Source organism: Oryzias latipes, chromosome 11, assembly GCF_002234675.1.
Source record: "Oryzias latipes chromosome 11, ASM223467v1".
NCBI classification, from domain to species: domain Eukaryota; kingdom Metazoa; phylum Chordata; class Actinopteri; order Beloniformes; family Adrianichthyidae; genus Oryzias; species Oryzias latipes.
The window spans coordinates 14,403,745-14,420,135 of record NC_019869.2 but is presented as its reverse complement, the minus strand read 5'-3'; the positions used below and the strand labels follow the sequence as shown (position 1 = coordinate 14,420,135).

General features: G+C 42.0%; 1 protein-coding gene and 1 long non-coding RNA gene across 4 annotated transcripts in view; both read right to left on the bottom strand.

Annotated features, from left to right (window-relative positions):
* Window positions 1-5,581, bottom strand: part of LOC101166565 (protein FAM49A) — a 31,487-nt gene extending 25,906 nt beyond the window's left edge. Inside the window, exon 1 of one of the 3 annotated variants that reach the window (XM_004073878.3) lies at window positions 5,292-5,581. The gene's annotated coding sequence lies outside the window, so the exon portion shown is untranslated. The remainder of the gene's footprint in view (window positions 1-5,291) is intronic. The other 2 variants (XM_011480901.3, XM_011480902.3) reach the window with 2 other exon arrangements.
* A 1,507-nt stretch (window positions 5,582-7,088) lies between these two features.
* LOC110015881 lies at window positions 7,089-15,378 on the bottom strand. The gene is made up of 3 exons (XR_002291146.1): window positions 14,162-15,378; window positions 13,068-13,162; window positions 7,089-7,183 (listed from the first exon to the last, which is right to left on the bottom strand). It is a non-coding gene; the product is annotated as an uncharacterized LOC110015881 (long non-coding RNA).
* Between the last annotated feature and the right edge of the window lie 1,013 nt (window positions 15,379-16,391).

The window sequence follows — 16,391 nt, the reverse complement described above, 5'->3', positions numbered from 1 at the left end:
GCAATTTTCCTAAACTTTTAAAGGTTTTCAAGCCCTTTTGCACTGAAAGCCTCTAATATCAGTTTGTTAATCGCAAATTTATCATTATCCTGATTTCAAGCTGTGCAATATCCATATCACAAAAGTCAGTAAAAATCGCGATAAATGGTAAACCTTAAATGTGCAAAAACAAAATTATGACAACTTGCACTATTTAATGAATTGAATAAATTCCTTTATGCATTTGACCAATCAGATGGAGCTTTTATGTTATATATGGCCCTCCTAATTAGACGCGGGTCATTTCGAGAATAATTTAAGGTATTTTGACTCTTATTTAATTTCAACTTTTGCAGTGAAATGGAAATGTTTTTGTTGTTTTTGCTATTTGTTCATTTACCGCCAGTTATATATTCATCGCAATATTGATAACTAATATCGCATATCGCGAGTTGTCCTCATATCGTGCAGCCCTATATTAAATATACTTTAATAAAATGCCAATTCATCCATTTATCCGTCTTCTTAATCCCACTGATTCTTTTTTGGGGTTATGGGGTTGCTGGAGCCTATCCCAGCCGCTGTTGGGTGAAGGCAGGGCGCAACATGAACAGGTCATCAGTCTGTTGCACGGCCAGTCACACTACAACACCTAGGGGCAATTTAGAATCACCAATTTCCAAATGAAGCATGCTTTTGGATGGTGGGAGGAAACCGAAGGAGAAAGACTGGAGAAAACCCATGCATGCACAGGGAGAACATGCTAACTCCATGCAGAAATAACCCAGCTAGGATTTGAACCAGGGCCTTCTCTCTGTAAGGAGAAAGTGCTAACCAATACACCCCCATGCAGCCCCAGGAAATGTGTGAAACCCTCCAGCTGTTTTGAAGAAGTCACAGCTAAGCACTTCACCTCCTCCCTCAGTAAACCCATCGTTTGTCTTCCTCTTCACTATTAGATCTCCTCATCCTCCCATCAGTTTGCATCGGTTTCATCTTTCCTAAATTAGAGGTATTGATCTAAAATATGACCAATGGCTGAGCATTTAGGCTATTTGTTGATGTCAAAGGATAAAAATTGATCTCAAGGCCGCTGCATCATGCAGAGTCCTGTGAGAGTGGAACTGAGGTTTTCTGATTACAGCTATAAATAGAGTTTGCGCATTTAACTTAACCTATTAATTTAACTTATTTGAATAAAATTAGAAAATCAACTGCTATGTGGTGAAAATGTGTCAGGAATTTATGCTGTAACCGCTTTGTTGTCTGCGATGAGGATGAAACACGGTTTTTGAAATCAGCATGTAATGAATTATGTCAACATATATTCTGAGGTTGATGCATTTAGGCTCCAATTCTTTGACGTAAACAGTTCTGTACTGTTTCCACTGTTTGCAGGATTGATGGCAGCAAAAGCTTATTAAGGGTCAAAGGTTCAGGTCACGGTTGGTTTGACCCCCAATACACTCGACTGCAGACGCACATGATCATCTTACAGTGCCTGTCGGCCATCTGCTCTGTGGGCTTTAAGCATGCAAAGCTTTCTGAAAGAAGTATTCTGGATACGTCTGAGTTGATTAACAAACAAAAATGTGGAGCGTTAAGTAAACATCTGCACAATGAGCCTCTGATGACACCATCAGGTTGTTTGAAACTTCCCGGACCAGACTAAGAATAAAACTTGAAACTATTAGAGCTTAGAATACAAATTGAAGCGTGAGGATGTTCCAGAAACCAATCCACCAATTCAGGGAAGCTAATTTATTGGTTAAACTTTAACCAATAGATCCAAAGTATCTGACAGATCTAAACTGTCTGTTAGTGAGTCAACATTAACATCCATCCATTGTTTTGTTTTTTTTACAGAGGCAGAAAAAGCCTGCAGCCTCTCACTTCTGGAGCCACCCTCTTTCTCCTCCCCTGCTGATCCACCCTGTGCCCCTTTAACAGGATCATCTCAGCTCTGAGGAAGTAATCCACGATTCCTGAAAACACTGGATTAAAAAGATTACTTACAGAGCAGGATCACAGTTCAAATACAGATGTGGTGGGAGAACAGGGCAGATCCAGATGTTTGAGTGGCAGCTGTTTCTAGCAGACAAGCCAGAAATATTAAAGGATTCATGACGTGTCAGTTCTTTGGGAGCAACATGGAAAGCATATGGATCGGTTTCATGATCTGAAAGGTTTTATGCAATCAAGAGCAACATTAAGAGAAGTACTGTCTAATTAACTTTTTTAGAATAAACAAACAGCTGATCATCTTCAAATTGATCTTTAAACTAATTTAAATGTACATCAGCAAGTGGTATATTGAGTTTTATGGTAAATTTGGTTTGGTTTTCAAAACAGGCTTCTGTGTGATATTGCAAAAGGCCCAAACCTCCAGCAGCATTTCTGTTCAAAGAAAATAAACTGCATCCACTGCAGCTCAGAATTAATATCCTTTAGGATCAATAAATCACTCTTCCATCAATTACTTCCAACCTAAATGAGAATTTTAAAAACAGTATTACTCTTTTTAAACCATACAATAGACACAATACTTATGGCTAGAAATGATTGAGTTTCTACTCCTGTTTCCTGTAACAATATAACAAAGACGCATATTAAGTTTAGAAACATAAGATTTTTCAAAGTTCCAACTTTATTGATTTATATAGCGCCTTTCATTTTGGTTACAAACACACTGACATTCCCTTTTTGTCAAATCTTTTGGATTTGATTTTTAAAAAATTTTAACAGAATGACATCAAAAAAGCTGTTTGGACAATGCTGTAAAGAAAAAGACAAGAGTTTAACCACTAACCAGTGTGTTGGGTCAGTGCAGGTCCACACACCTGCAGGGCATTCATGTTTTATGACATGTGCATCTCTGAATCGCAGATTTTTCATTTGATGATTGAGCAAAGAAACTTTATGCACTTTTGTAAAATGAATGATAGAAATTTCTACAGAGGCAGTTAGCCTGCAATGACCCATCACCTCATTTAAAGTAATCCTTTATGAGACTGCAGGATGGAGTAATTGTAGAACCACAAGCTGTTAACATTTTGCAGCCACAGTTTGACTCTATCAGGAGGAGAGAAGTGACAGAGAGCTCAGAACGGACCAAGACAGACGCGAAGAGGCAATTCACAAAAGCAGGAATCGGTTAAACAATTAAATAATGAGCAGATGAAAAGACAGAGGATGGAGAGAAAGAAAGACAGACCGAGGAGGAATGCCAGACAAAGAGTGACAGCTCAGGAGTGAGGAGAGTGGAGGAAGTGCATGTTTCTATGTGCGCTCAGGAAAGATTTGGGGTGAGGGAATCTTGCATCATCGCAGCGGGCCAATCAGAAGGCTCGGTGTAGATGTTCGAAGAGAGTGTCCTAGCAACAGCGGAGTAAATACCATGGCAGCCACTGTTTCATCTCAGACCAGAAAAATCTTTAGGCCAACACGCTCACTACTAAACAGATTAGCTGCATTTTTAAATGAACGCAACACAGACACACATACAGCCTTTGCCTCATATATCATACTTGTTTGTATAGTTCAGTATAAAAGAAGCATCAGCTTTGAGTTTTCTAAGTATCAATCATTAGGTTCAAAGATTCCTAAAATGACCAGCAAGTCACATATAAAGATTTATGCAAAGAAATGTTCAGTGAACAAAAGGTCTTTGTGGAAATATGAGGACAACAAAAGAATGGAAGCAACTGATGAGGTTTTGGGAATCTGTGTATCTGAATCCTCCTGGTACTGCTCCCTATCTGCTCTGACGTTGGAGAAACAATCGCTACTATCGTGGTTTTGGGGTCTTTTCTGAACCGCCTGGAGTCCATTATTGTTTAGTGAGAAAATATTGCCAAAGGAGGAATACTAAAATACTTTTTTTAAAAAGAAAACCTCCCCATTCAAGCTTTGTTGACATCGCCCTCAGCAACGCGTGATCAGGCCGCCACTTTCAATGAAAAGTCTATCTAAACATGCGTTTTGGGCTTCCATGTTGGAAACTCCCACGCTCAAGAACACGTAAAAAGCACAAGAATACGCGTTTCGCTTGTTCTTGAACACACGTCACATGCCCGTGTGATTGTGGTTTTAGAGTTAAAGAGGACCATTTTTGTTCCAAAGAACTTCATCATTAGGGGTCCAAATGTTTCTTTTTTTCTTTTTGCAGAATAAAAAAATATTTATGTACAATTTAAAGCCCAACATTTGGTAGAAAACAGAACTCCGTTAATAATTCATGAGCACGGTGGTGGTCTCGTGATGAAAGGGTCCTGCTTCTGGCATGCAGAGACATCCGATCACTGAGTTCATCATGAACTCAACTGGATCCGTCATACGTGTCTATTTGTTGTTGAATCGGTTCACATGGATGAGCACAGACGCATGCGGTTGTGCCCTTTGTCTACATGCATGCACACACAAAAATGTCTAGTTGGCTGTCAGTGTTTGTAGTTTTTCTCTCCATTGTCTCTGACCTCAAACACAAAGAAGACCTGAGACCCGAGCCACATGGCATGCTCCACCCCCCCACCCCAATTTTTTAAATTGATCTTAGAAAAAAACAACATATCAGAAAGGCTTTAGCCCCCATTTACTTGCCCCTTCATTCAGCTTTTTCCGTTTCCCTCCTCCCTGTTTTTCACTCAAGCACCCCCCCTCTTTCAGATCCACATTGCAATCTGGGGCTTTTGTTTTGAGCTCTCTGTTTGCAGAAGCAACTTGTGCAAACTGCCACATTGATCGTCTTCATAGAAAACTGAAAGCATTTGCTCGAGTGTCAGTGCAGCAGAGCTGGAAAGAGGAAGAGGCACGTCTGGCATGTGGGTCATCAAGGTACAGAAATGTGACTCATGTGCCGCCGGGCTTTTAGGTTACAGATGTCCTGCAACCAAACGGCCATCCATCACTACTTAAAATACGCAGACTTTGTCAGTGGTGGACCTCCATGTTCAATTCTTTGCTGAGGTGGGAGCGTTTGTGACTGGTCCCTCTGGCTAAGCACTGCGGTGAAACAGAACAGGACCCCGCAAACTGACACCACCCCCCACCGGCTTTCATTCGAATCCTGCCCTCTCTGACCACCCCTCTGATTTCTGAACTTTCCTCATAATTAGAACATCTAGAGCCCTTCCTCATTCTGTGAAACCACCAGTCATCTGCCATCCTCCATCCGGAGCCTGGCCCTCATCCTCTCCTCCTCCTCAGCCTCCTCCTGCATCTAGCTCGCTGTCGTAGGAAAATGATGTCTGTCCTCTCTGCAGTGAGGTTGCTTCAGATATGATTGAAAGCAGAAACCAGAAATGTCAGCTTACCGGCTGGGCATGCAGAATGGGAGGATAATTCTTCCCGCTCTGCTCTCCTCCCCTTAATCCCCTTCCCTCCTTCTCTGTGGACTGGGTGAAGCAGGGATGCGACGAGCAACGGAGGACAGTAAAGAAACGGTCAAAAGGAGGCGAGGAGAGGCAGGATCCTTTATCCGTGCGAGCCAGAGGGTCTGTGGATTCACCTAAACGCGAGCGCACGCACTGCCTCACGCCACACGGCCCTCCCTCTTCCTCCTCTGCACTGAAGACAGCAGCTGTTGGTCCATGAGAAATAGAACGCCATGTCCCCCCCTCCCTCCACCCTTCTCCTCCTACCTCTCTTTGCTCACAAAGACCCCCATCACACATGCACACAACCCCCCTCCCCCTTTGAATAACATCTACCACCCTGCTGGCAGTAAACAGGGAGGAGGGGGGGCTCTGTGTTTGACTTACGTAGAGTTTGACTTTATTTAACGGCAGAGTGACTCTTTCTGCACTCACACTGTGAAAGTGAATCATGGTGAGTGGGGCTGTGCATTAGGGTATTTTTGCAAACTGTGTGGGTGAGCTTACAGCATCATCTGCCTCGGTGCTGCACAGGGGAAGGAAGCTGGCCGTTTTTTGTGGTAATCGGTGGTGTGAGGGTATGTGCATAAAGCTCCAGCTGACGATCAGATCGCACACCAGCAGCTTTAAGAAACTTTGCATGTGGGTCGCTTTTGGGGCGTCCCAGCGGGCTCCTGCACGGCCTTGCGGGTCGCAGAAGGGCAGCTTCAATGGGCCGTGGCTAAATGGTGGCTCTCTTTGTGATTTTGCGGGGGGAACTAAATGTCTATTGTCTTGTAATGGAGGACCCTGACCAACGCATGTGAAACACAGCAGAAGATCTCAAGAGCAAATGTCATCATAGTTTATTACGTGACAAAGACAGCCAGGAGGGGCTGTAAAGAGTCGGCGGCCCAGTTTTTTTGTCAAAGGGTCATGGGGGGGCTTTGGGACAGACAGTCGAGTTCAGTGGATGAACTCTTCCAGCTGTTGCTATTGTTGAAATGGCAGATGAGTTGAAGAAGGGACACTTAAAGTCCAAAAATCAATTTCATTTGACAAAATAAAACTTTAGAGTTCAAGTCAAGATGAAGTTTGACTCCATCAATATTATTGGATGAATTTTTGCAAAAACTGACATGAGCTCACATTGCTGCAGTTACTGGAGATGCTTTTTAAACATTTAACTAAAATACCTAAACCCTAACCCAAACAAAAAGCAACTAAGTACAAATAAAAGCGCTACAAAACAGGTAATTACGAGAAAACACAAAATCCAGGCTAACTAAAGACATTACAGAAGCACCTGTACAGGGGGTTGACCCGGACGGGTTTTGGATTGTCCGGGCCCGTGAAGGACCGTAGAGAGGAGGGGCTGCATCCTAAGAGGAGCGTGGGTGTGTCTTGCACGTCGTATAAATGGAACGTACCATTTTTGTGTATGAGATAAGTGTATCGTGCAGTATTTGTAAGGCGTACACACTTAGTGATGCTGTTGTATGGTGCCCTTACACCACACTCTAGTGGTTAGTAAGATGAACGTACTGGCTCCTTAATGATCATGCGCAAATGTCTCATTCACAAGGTGTGCAGATGAAATGCATCTGTCTGTACCCGTTGGATGCCATACATACTACAATTGTCAAATTTCCTCATTTCTAACAGCTAGGCTCCACATACAGTGCACGCACTTATCACTTGAACAGCAATAATGGACTCCTAGTGCAGTCTGCAGAGTTTGGGGGGGATTCGAAAAACAAAAAAATCGATATGATACGCCTGCATCTTACCTATTTCACCCTTACTTACCCTTACGTGTTGCTGAAGTGTTCGACTCTTCGCTCGCAGCAAGCCTGTAGAAAAAAATATGCATGAACATTTTCACTCAGCTGGTTCAGCAGATCTATGATCTTGGTAATTCATGCTGGCCACATGTGTTTCTGATACAGGGTTGCCCATCTTTATCCCATTTGTGACGAAGGCTTTTAGACGTCATCATAAAATGTTCTCAGTTTAGATTTAAGGGCATTTAATGTAATAAATGTCCTTATTTTCTGCCATGTTTAGGGCTGCACAATTACCTAATGTACAAGTAACTAATGTACACATATGAGTGGGTAATAGTCCAATTACTGCCTTACATACAGCGAGGCTGTTCCTTCGGTTGACCATCCCACCTGGTGGCATCACCAGACCTGCTGGTAGCTCTATTATGATAAAACATCTCAATCTCTGCTGTGTCTTGCTTGCTGAAGTTGGACGTAAAGCATACACTCTTGTTCCTGTTTTTGCTACCATTTCTGAGAAGTGGATCTTCTGACTCCTACTTTCACATCATCAAACATTCTCCAGCGTTGCCTAAATGACTTTAGACAGACAGTTCACGATCACATGCAAGCAGCAACACAGTTTCTATCTGAACTCGTCTTCCCTATCAGCTTCTCTTTCCATCTGTGCTGAAACAAGACAGAAGCTAAAAAATAAAAGCAGAAGATGAAAAAGGGAAAATAGTTTGTACTTTGGGTTTGTCTGTTCAAGAACCTGGAAAATGAATGAAATCCTCCCTCACGAAACACCATCTGTAGTTCCATGAATGTATGTAGACATCAAGAATATTCATTTTTGATCTGAATGGGCAGCACTTTTACTTTGGTTGTGTATTTGGCTTGCTAACCTTTGAGGGTTGACCTGAGCTGCTCCTAATAAATCAATGGTTAGTCTTAACTTTCTTCGACCTGTCCAATATTTCTGACCATTCGTGCAATTACCTAATACCCGCTGGCTGTATGATTGTGCAGCCACGGTGCAGAGGAAAAGCAGTCAACCTTTGATCAGAAGATTGCAAGTTTGGTTCCTGCCATGTGTTGAGGTGTCCTTTGGGCAAGACACTGAACCCCACTTTGCTCCTGGTGGTCATAGGCCGGTGCCAGTGTTCGGCAGCAGAGCTCTCATCGCTGTGTGAATGTGTGTGTTTATGGGTGAACAGGACTGTGACTGTAGTGTTTTGGGACTTCGATAAAGGTAGAAAAGCGCAACATCAGTGTAACCCTTGTGCTATCCTTAGCACTTTAACGTTGGGAGTTGGGTCATCTGGACCCACTAGACAGTGCTCTGAACCTTGTTTCTTCCATGACTTGTGATCTTCACTGGTGTCCATGGATTACATGAAATCTTTCCACCTTTATCCACCTTTGTCATGGTAGGGAGAACACGTCAAAGTAAGGGTGGGCTCATCTAAGATAGCACAAGGGATACACCATTTACCTTATGTGATGGATTCTATTTTCTTTTGAATTCTATATACTGTATTGTTTATATTACAACATGGAAATTTCCCACCGAACGTTTGAATAATCTTTTCTTAGCTTGTTTTATCTTCACAGTTCAAGCACTCAGAGAGAATTGCTAGAACAAGGCGACAGAAATAAAGCTATTGTGATGATAGACCTTGGCTGGTGCTTTTCAGTTATCTTTTTCAAAAGCGTGTTCTATAAAATGAGAAACATAACAGTCTGGTTTTTACAAAAAGTATCAAAAGCAAGAAAAGTGGTCTCTGTGGTCAGAGTCTGCTAAGGTGTCTAACTCCTACAACGCCTTTATGGAGTCCTCCAGAGTGCTGTGTGACAACGTGGCAGCAGAAATATTTAGGTCAAAATCCAGTCAGATACAGTCGTTTAGTCCCTCTCTGGTCTTCAACCAATCCGTCAACATTCTGTTACAAAATTTGAAACAAATCAGGTAGTGTTGTGGTTCCACCTAAGATCACTGGAGCCTGGTCTTCTAAAAGGACCTACTTTCCATTCAGTTCTTTGTTGAAAATCTGACATTACACCCAAAATAAATTCAGAAACCACAGGGTTTCCAAATGCTGATGGCTTTCTGTGGTTCTGCATTTTTTCTCAGAAAGATAAAGTTTGGTGGAGCAAACTCCAGTCACAAGCAATTCACCCATTCTGGTCACACTTTCATTGTTCAGAGTCCTGCTGGTCGACCCAGTTTACTTATGTCTGTGTTTAGCATGCACCCCCCACATAGCACCCATCTTTCAGCAAAAACCACACCCACTTTGGATGCCTGAACTATCGCTGTCATGCTCTAAGCTGACAGCAACAAGCTGTGAGATCGGATATAAATGAAGCGCCTTTATTCAGTCATGCATAGAAGACAAAAGCTTGAACCAGGCTGAGCAGGTCTCTGTACTGCAGACAGACGTCAGGCAGGGTGAAGTCAGGTTGGGCAAAGAAGATAAAAATAAACCATCAGTCAAGCTCATTTCAGTTCTTTCACATAGGGAAGTTTGATTCAAATTAGTTTGTTTCCTCTGATGGTTCCCTTCGTGTTGCAGCATAGACATATCACCTGAACTCAGCTGAGAGCAAATAGATGAATGCCAGTCTCCCCAAAATAAAGGTCTAAGGTCCCTTTTTGATAAAGTTACTACTGAATAACACGCATCATCATCATTTATAAAAACAAAGTGCAAACCTAAACCAGAGGGTGTGACATAAGCCTCTGTGTTTTAACCAAAGACCAGGTTTGAAGAAACAAATCATGGATAAGTTTGAGGGTTTATCTGGTACAGTGTAGGGAAGAAGATACTTAGTATCATATGATAGTCCATAAACCTTAAAACTTTTTCCAGTTTTTCTACCCACCTGTTCAGAGTTCCCTCTGGGCTGTCCCTAAAAATGTGCATAAAGCCTCAGGTTGTTTTCAGACTGGAAGGTCCACTTAATTTGGTCCGGATCAAGTCCTGTACCTTACATTTAGTCTTTATTCAAAATGCTGTCCTGCTGACTTTCCCATTTTGAACCAAACCTTGTAAATAAAACCACGTGACTAAAGATCTCTTCCGTCATTGGCAAAGAATTATGAGGGTGGGGCAAAGCAACGAGGGAAGGAATAATGGAAGTCCTGCGCTTTGCAGTCCACTTATTCAAACTTTATATTTCGCGGACCAATTTTGAACGTCTGTATCAACGTCAAGTAGAACGCTTTTTACTTTGGTATGGTGGAGGCATGCTGTAAGGCGGTTAGGAGACAGCGGCTAAGAAGATACGCTGATAGATATTTATGACATATAGCTTGCCGGGAAACAGTGAGAAACAAAGTGTATCATTTTAAAAATTGTTTTAATGAGCTGCTGTGTCTTATTGTAGCTCCACGTTTGTCCAGGCTCATGGTACCTATTCTATTTACATCCCATAATGCCCAGCTATGGTGGCTGTTTTGGTCCAGTTGTTCCGCTCCGAGCACAAAGGTATCTCAGAGCAAACCAGAGCTCAGTCTGATTGGAAATAAACCGAGACCACCTCCAAAGATGGGTCCTTACTGACTGCAAGCATGTGGTGTGCAGGTGATGCGTAAGTGCCCATAGGATGTCCACACAAACTTCACTCTGATTGTCAAATTTCCTCATTTTTAGCAGTCAGACTGCATGCAACGAGTGTGCACCTATCACATGAACAGCACTAATGGGATCCCCCCCTTTTTTTTGTCTTACCCCTTTACACTTTTTTTAATACCCTTGCTAGTTTGCATGAGAGCACAAGACACCGAAGTCAAATTCCTTGTACATGCAATGTACTTGGCCAATTAAGCGGATTCGGATTCTGATGCAGTCAACAGGAATTAGGGGGATTGAAAATATGAAATATCTGTACGACACGCCTGCGTCTCAACTCTTTCCCCCTTCCTTACCCTTATGTGTTGCTTAAGTGTTCACTATGACCGGTGCCGGTGGAAACAAATGTGGGAGAACATTTTCACTCTACAAGCTAACTGAGGGGAGTACAACTTTGATATTTTCAGTGGGCATCCTTTGTGCCCCATACAGGTTTGCCCATTTTTCACCCGCAGACTAAAGACAGTTGTGACTATCCTATTAGATGATGCAGTTAGACATTTTAAGGTAGTTTGGTCTGCTTTATGTTAGAGTCCAACAAAACAAATAAAGATGAGGACATTTGAGAACCTATTGTGGAGTGAAAGTGGAAACGGAGAGATGAAAGCCGGTCTGCTGTCATGTGAGCAGCAATTTTCTGTTTATTGCACCTTGTTGCCTCATTAAATTCAAATAAGATTGGATGAAAAGTGAGCCAAAATTGGTGACAAATGAGAAACATAAAATGAGCTTGAAAATAACTGGAAAAATATAAACATTGTATAATTAAGGTGGAGAGAGCTACCCAAGCAGCACTTACCATCACAGTCCTGCGCATTACAACCACTTTGCATTCACTCAGCACACTGAGTAATATGCTGCTGGCTTTGCTGAGTGAATGCACTCTGCATGCCTTTAAAAGTTATGAGCTCAAACATGCTGTTGTGTAGTTTTGTAGTACTTTTGCACAAGATCTGATACCAAGCGTTACTTTAGTTGATGGATAATAGAACAGTGTTTAGTCAAAGACAATTTGTGTGTTAGAAATTTCCCAAATTTGTATGATATTATCGAAATATCTCCATAGAAAAAGTTTTTTTTTTCTTTAACACTTTCTAAGTAAACATGGTATAATATTTCCCATCCATTAGCATGATCTGGGTTTAGGTCATGAACATGGATCACGCTCGATAGACAATATGAAGTCACATAGAGGATTCTGAAAAGATGGGAAATGAAGCCTGAACTGAGGTGGGGATGTTGAACAAAGTTTTTACATTTGAAAAATGGCTGATAAGAGAGGAGGAAGTAAAGTTTTGTGGAGTCCATCTGTGGGTATCACAGCTACAAATCAGAGAGCCACACCTACAAGTGAGACTTGTTATCATAGTTGTCAAAAAAAGTGAATAAAGCATCTAATACTGGTTGCATATAAGTCTGTTTTGGTTGGGTCAACATAAGGCTCAATACGAAAGTACTCCCATTTGCTCACTCATTATTTTTTTTTTATCCGTGTGGCCAGTGATTTTTTTCTTGGTGGAACAGAGCCGAAAGAAGGGTTAGGGATAGGCTAATATGTGCCAACAACAACATTTAGCCGTGGATGCAGTTGAAAAATCTGTGCGGTCAATGCCACAATGTGCATCTTGGTAAATATGTGGGAATTATATCAAACTTTTATTTTGTCTAAACATGATTGGAAACATGAATTCACATGATTGTTTACACGGTTTCTCAGGACTGCGCGGCATTTCTCTATTCAAAAGGCACCTATGTTAGCTCACACACCGTCTTAAAGTCTCTACTTGGAGACATTGTCCTCCCGGGAAACACGGTTCTCCTGAGTCCTGCAGCTCGCTCACGCAGAGTCGGAATAAACTGTTTACATGCACCATGATCAGATCAACAATTGGCATAACCTACTCATCTCGATTGGAAAGAAATTTTGATCCAAATGAGTCTGATCCGGGCAGAGGATTCAGAACGGCGTGTTGACATGACGCATTTTTATTCTGATCAGGCGTTCTTCCCGATTACTTTTGTCCATGTAAACACACCTACTGAGATTAATTATGCATCAGAATATGGAAAGTTCTCAGACAACAAACCTTCTAGTTTCTCAGTTAAAGTCAGAAGAAGCGACCCCGACTCAAATACGAGCAGGACCAGCTGTTTTGTGAGCAGCAGAAGAAGGTGGGTGGGGGCCCTCTGCCTGTTGACTAACATTGTCTTTGATGGGTGGGGGTAGATTGGATCGAAGCTTCCTGACTTACTGAACTCTGCTTCACTGATAAACAGCTCACACCTCACCACCATGTGAAATTCAATTCTTAAAGCAAGTAAGACGGACTCACTGTTCATGTGGGGCTGATCAATAGCCCCCCCTCTATCGGAGACAAAGTGGCCACCCCACCCCCGTGTGGGCACAATGCTATGCGAAACAGCAGCTCTGCAGTAAAAAAGACCAAAATAAATGTAACCAAGGAGACAGTGATGAGTAAGAACATCTACATATGTTTCTGGGGAAACTTTCTTCTCCAAACTGCTAACAGTTCTCTGGTGCATAATCTTACAGTAATGATTGCTAATCCCGGAAAGCACTCAAAGGTCTGTTTTAACCTCTTTCACTGAAAATCCAAGCTTGAACCGCTTCATTGCATACACTTTTACTGCGGTGCAGAAAACTAATGTGTTTAATGTTAAAAAAAGGTGCTTTTGTGAGAGACTTCCTGTAATCTAAAGAAGTGCAAGTATTGTATTTTATTAAAACATAAATAGCTAAGAAGGATCAGGCAGCTGGATTATTCATGCAGTTTGTTACTTTCAAGCTGGTTTTCCACACCTGCTTCTTTTTGCATGTGGTAGCAGTCTGCCCTCAGAGGAGTTTAGAGTCTTAAAAGCTTACACAAAAACATTAAAACACTCATATAAAGCTAAGTAGATGTTTTTAAAACTAGAATTTTAAGAAAATGTTACAAGACACAACAAGCGTGCTTTCTGCACTATAGAAATCACGGATTTCATCAATGAATTAAGATTTTTGAACTAATGACATATGACCAAAACTAATGACCAAACTATAACTCTCAATGTGCTTATATTAAGCGTGACAACAGAGTCAGAAATAAGTCTGTCAGTCCAAATTGGTTTACTGCCATTCACAGTCATTTCAGAACTTGTTTGTAAGATGATATATAATAGCGGTGTAAGTGTATTTACAATCCCTCTTACTCCCAATCTCCCAATCTACACATATAAAAACAGACTGATACGGCTAAAACAAATGTTACTGTGACGAACGGAAACCTTTTGGCCACATTTGCGAAATCACAACAACTACCGACCTTGTCTGGAATTCTTTAAGAAAAATTATATTTTGACATTTCAGCATCGTGTTCCTCTCAAAATTCCTTTAGCATCAGTAATAACAACCAGAATTAATCCACACCTTAGGTGTCCTCTCTGGGTGGGTGGAGTGCTCCTGTCCCCTGTCCGCTGTGGGGTCTCTGTAGCGGTCAATTGTGGTGAAGAGAAAGCTGCACCAGAAAGCAAAGCTCCTTAATTTACTGGTCGATTTTTATTCTAATACTTACCAATGGTCATGAACTCTGGGTCATGACTGAAAGAATGAGGTCCTGAATACAAGCCGCTGAAATGAGCTTTCTCCTGTAGGGCGGCTGGTTTCTCTCTTAGAGATAGGGTGAGAAGCTCGGTCACCCGCGGAGAGCTCAGAGTAGAACCGCTTCTCCTCCACATCGAAAGGAGCCAGTTGAAGTGGCTCGGGCAGCTAGTCCGGATGCCTCCTGGACGCCTCCCTGGAGAGGTGTTCCAGGCATGTTCCATTAGGCAGAGGACCCGGGGAAGACCAAGGACACGCTGGAGAGACTATGTCTCTCGGCTGGCCTGGGAAAGTCTCAGGGTCCCCCCAGAGGAGCTGGAGGAAGTGGCCGGGGCGAGGGAAGTCTGGGCATCTTTGCTTAGACTGCTGCTCCCGTGACCCGGTCCCGAATGAGTGGAAGAGGATGAATGGATGGAAGGTTCTCTGAATTATAAGGCGCGCCATTGTTTTTTGAAAAAGTGAAGGATTGGAAGTGACCCCTATGAAAATACGGTAATAAGCAGAGGAATTCGTATCTTGAAAATATTCACATATTTACTGTCTGTAAACAGTATTCATGCTGGTGCAGCTGATGACAACGGTTACTTATGCTGTCAGCTGCAAGACAAGATACAGAAAACCCATTTTCCCCTCCATGCTTCTATGCTTGCAGCCTTTTTACACCAAGTTCAAAACTTAACCAACTTGACTCCAAACAAGATAAATCATCAAGTCATAATGTTTAAAAGATTTAAATGGTCTTATGGTCTATGTTCTGCCCTTATACAGGATTGTGAGTCATTGATAATAATAATATTTTGTTGCAGAATTGACTTTGCAACACCTTTTGTCATGCTTGGCTCATTGTCCAACCCCAACATTCAACGTGGCCGCAAGCTGGTCACCCACTGCCCCTAAGAACAGACTGAAAAGGATCACAGCAGCCAAATAAACAAAAAATATGTGCCCCAAGGGAAATTTAAACTATGGTCAATTTAGTTCAAGCTATTTAACCCTTGTGCTATCCTAGGCACTTTGGCATTGGGAGTTGGGTCATCTAGACCCACTAGACAGTGCTCTGAACCTTTTTCTTCAATGATTTGTTATCTTCACTGGTGTCCATGGATTACATGAAATCCTCTCCCCCTTTATTCACCTTTGCCATGGTAGGAATAACACGTCAAAGTAAGGGTGGGGTCAGCTAAGATAGCACAAGGGTTACAGCAAAAAAATGTCATCCATAATGTGAAAATCTATATTTTACAGAACTAAAAACACAAAAATTGAAAATGCTAAATATAAGAATCCCATTTTATTCTGTACTGTTTGGAAAAAAATCAGTAATGCACATGAACTGTATTTCATCACGAATGCGAGTAAAGATTAATTTGTGTTACAGAAAGTCCATAATCTTCGACAGTTAGGCTCTGGGGCAAAGACGTCTTGCATGCTTGGAATAAACCTGAACTATAGATGAATAAACTCCAGAGGCGAACCGTCTAGAATGCAGACATTCATGACTTTCATGGCAAAAATATGATCTTGATTGGCTGAGAAGATAAGTGGGTTAGGGTGGTTATTTATTGGTTCAAAGTGAAGGCCTAGTTGATGATGGTGTTTAGACTGGCTGGAAATTTGTATTTTTGTGCAAGCGCCAGAACAATATGGGGGGGGGGGGGGGGGTCCTTTCACAGTTTTTTGGTACCTAAATTCTGCATTAAAAGAAACATCGCGAGTTTCACAAAATTATCTGTGAATTAAGTTGAATAAAGTTTACTAGAAATTAGTTTCAGATCCATCCATTTTCTTAAACCACAAAATCCTTTTTGAGGAGGGGTCACAGCGTTGCTGGAGCCTATCCCAGCTACTGTTGGGCGAAGACCACACAAAGGGCGACACAAATTACACACATCTAGGGACGATATAGGATCACCCGTTGGCCCACAAAGCATATTTTTGGACTGTAGGAGGAAGCAGAAATGCCCGGTGAATCCCAGACCTCAACGTCTTGCTTCATTTTAAGGCAAAAGGGTTTTGCCCAAACATGAACTGAAATTTCAAAGCACTGAACTGAAGGAAA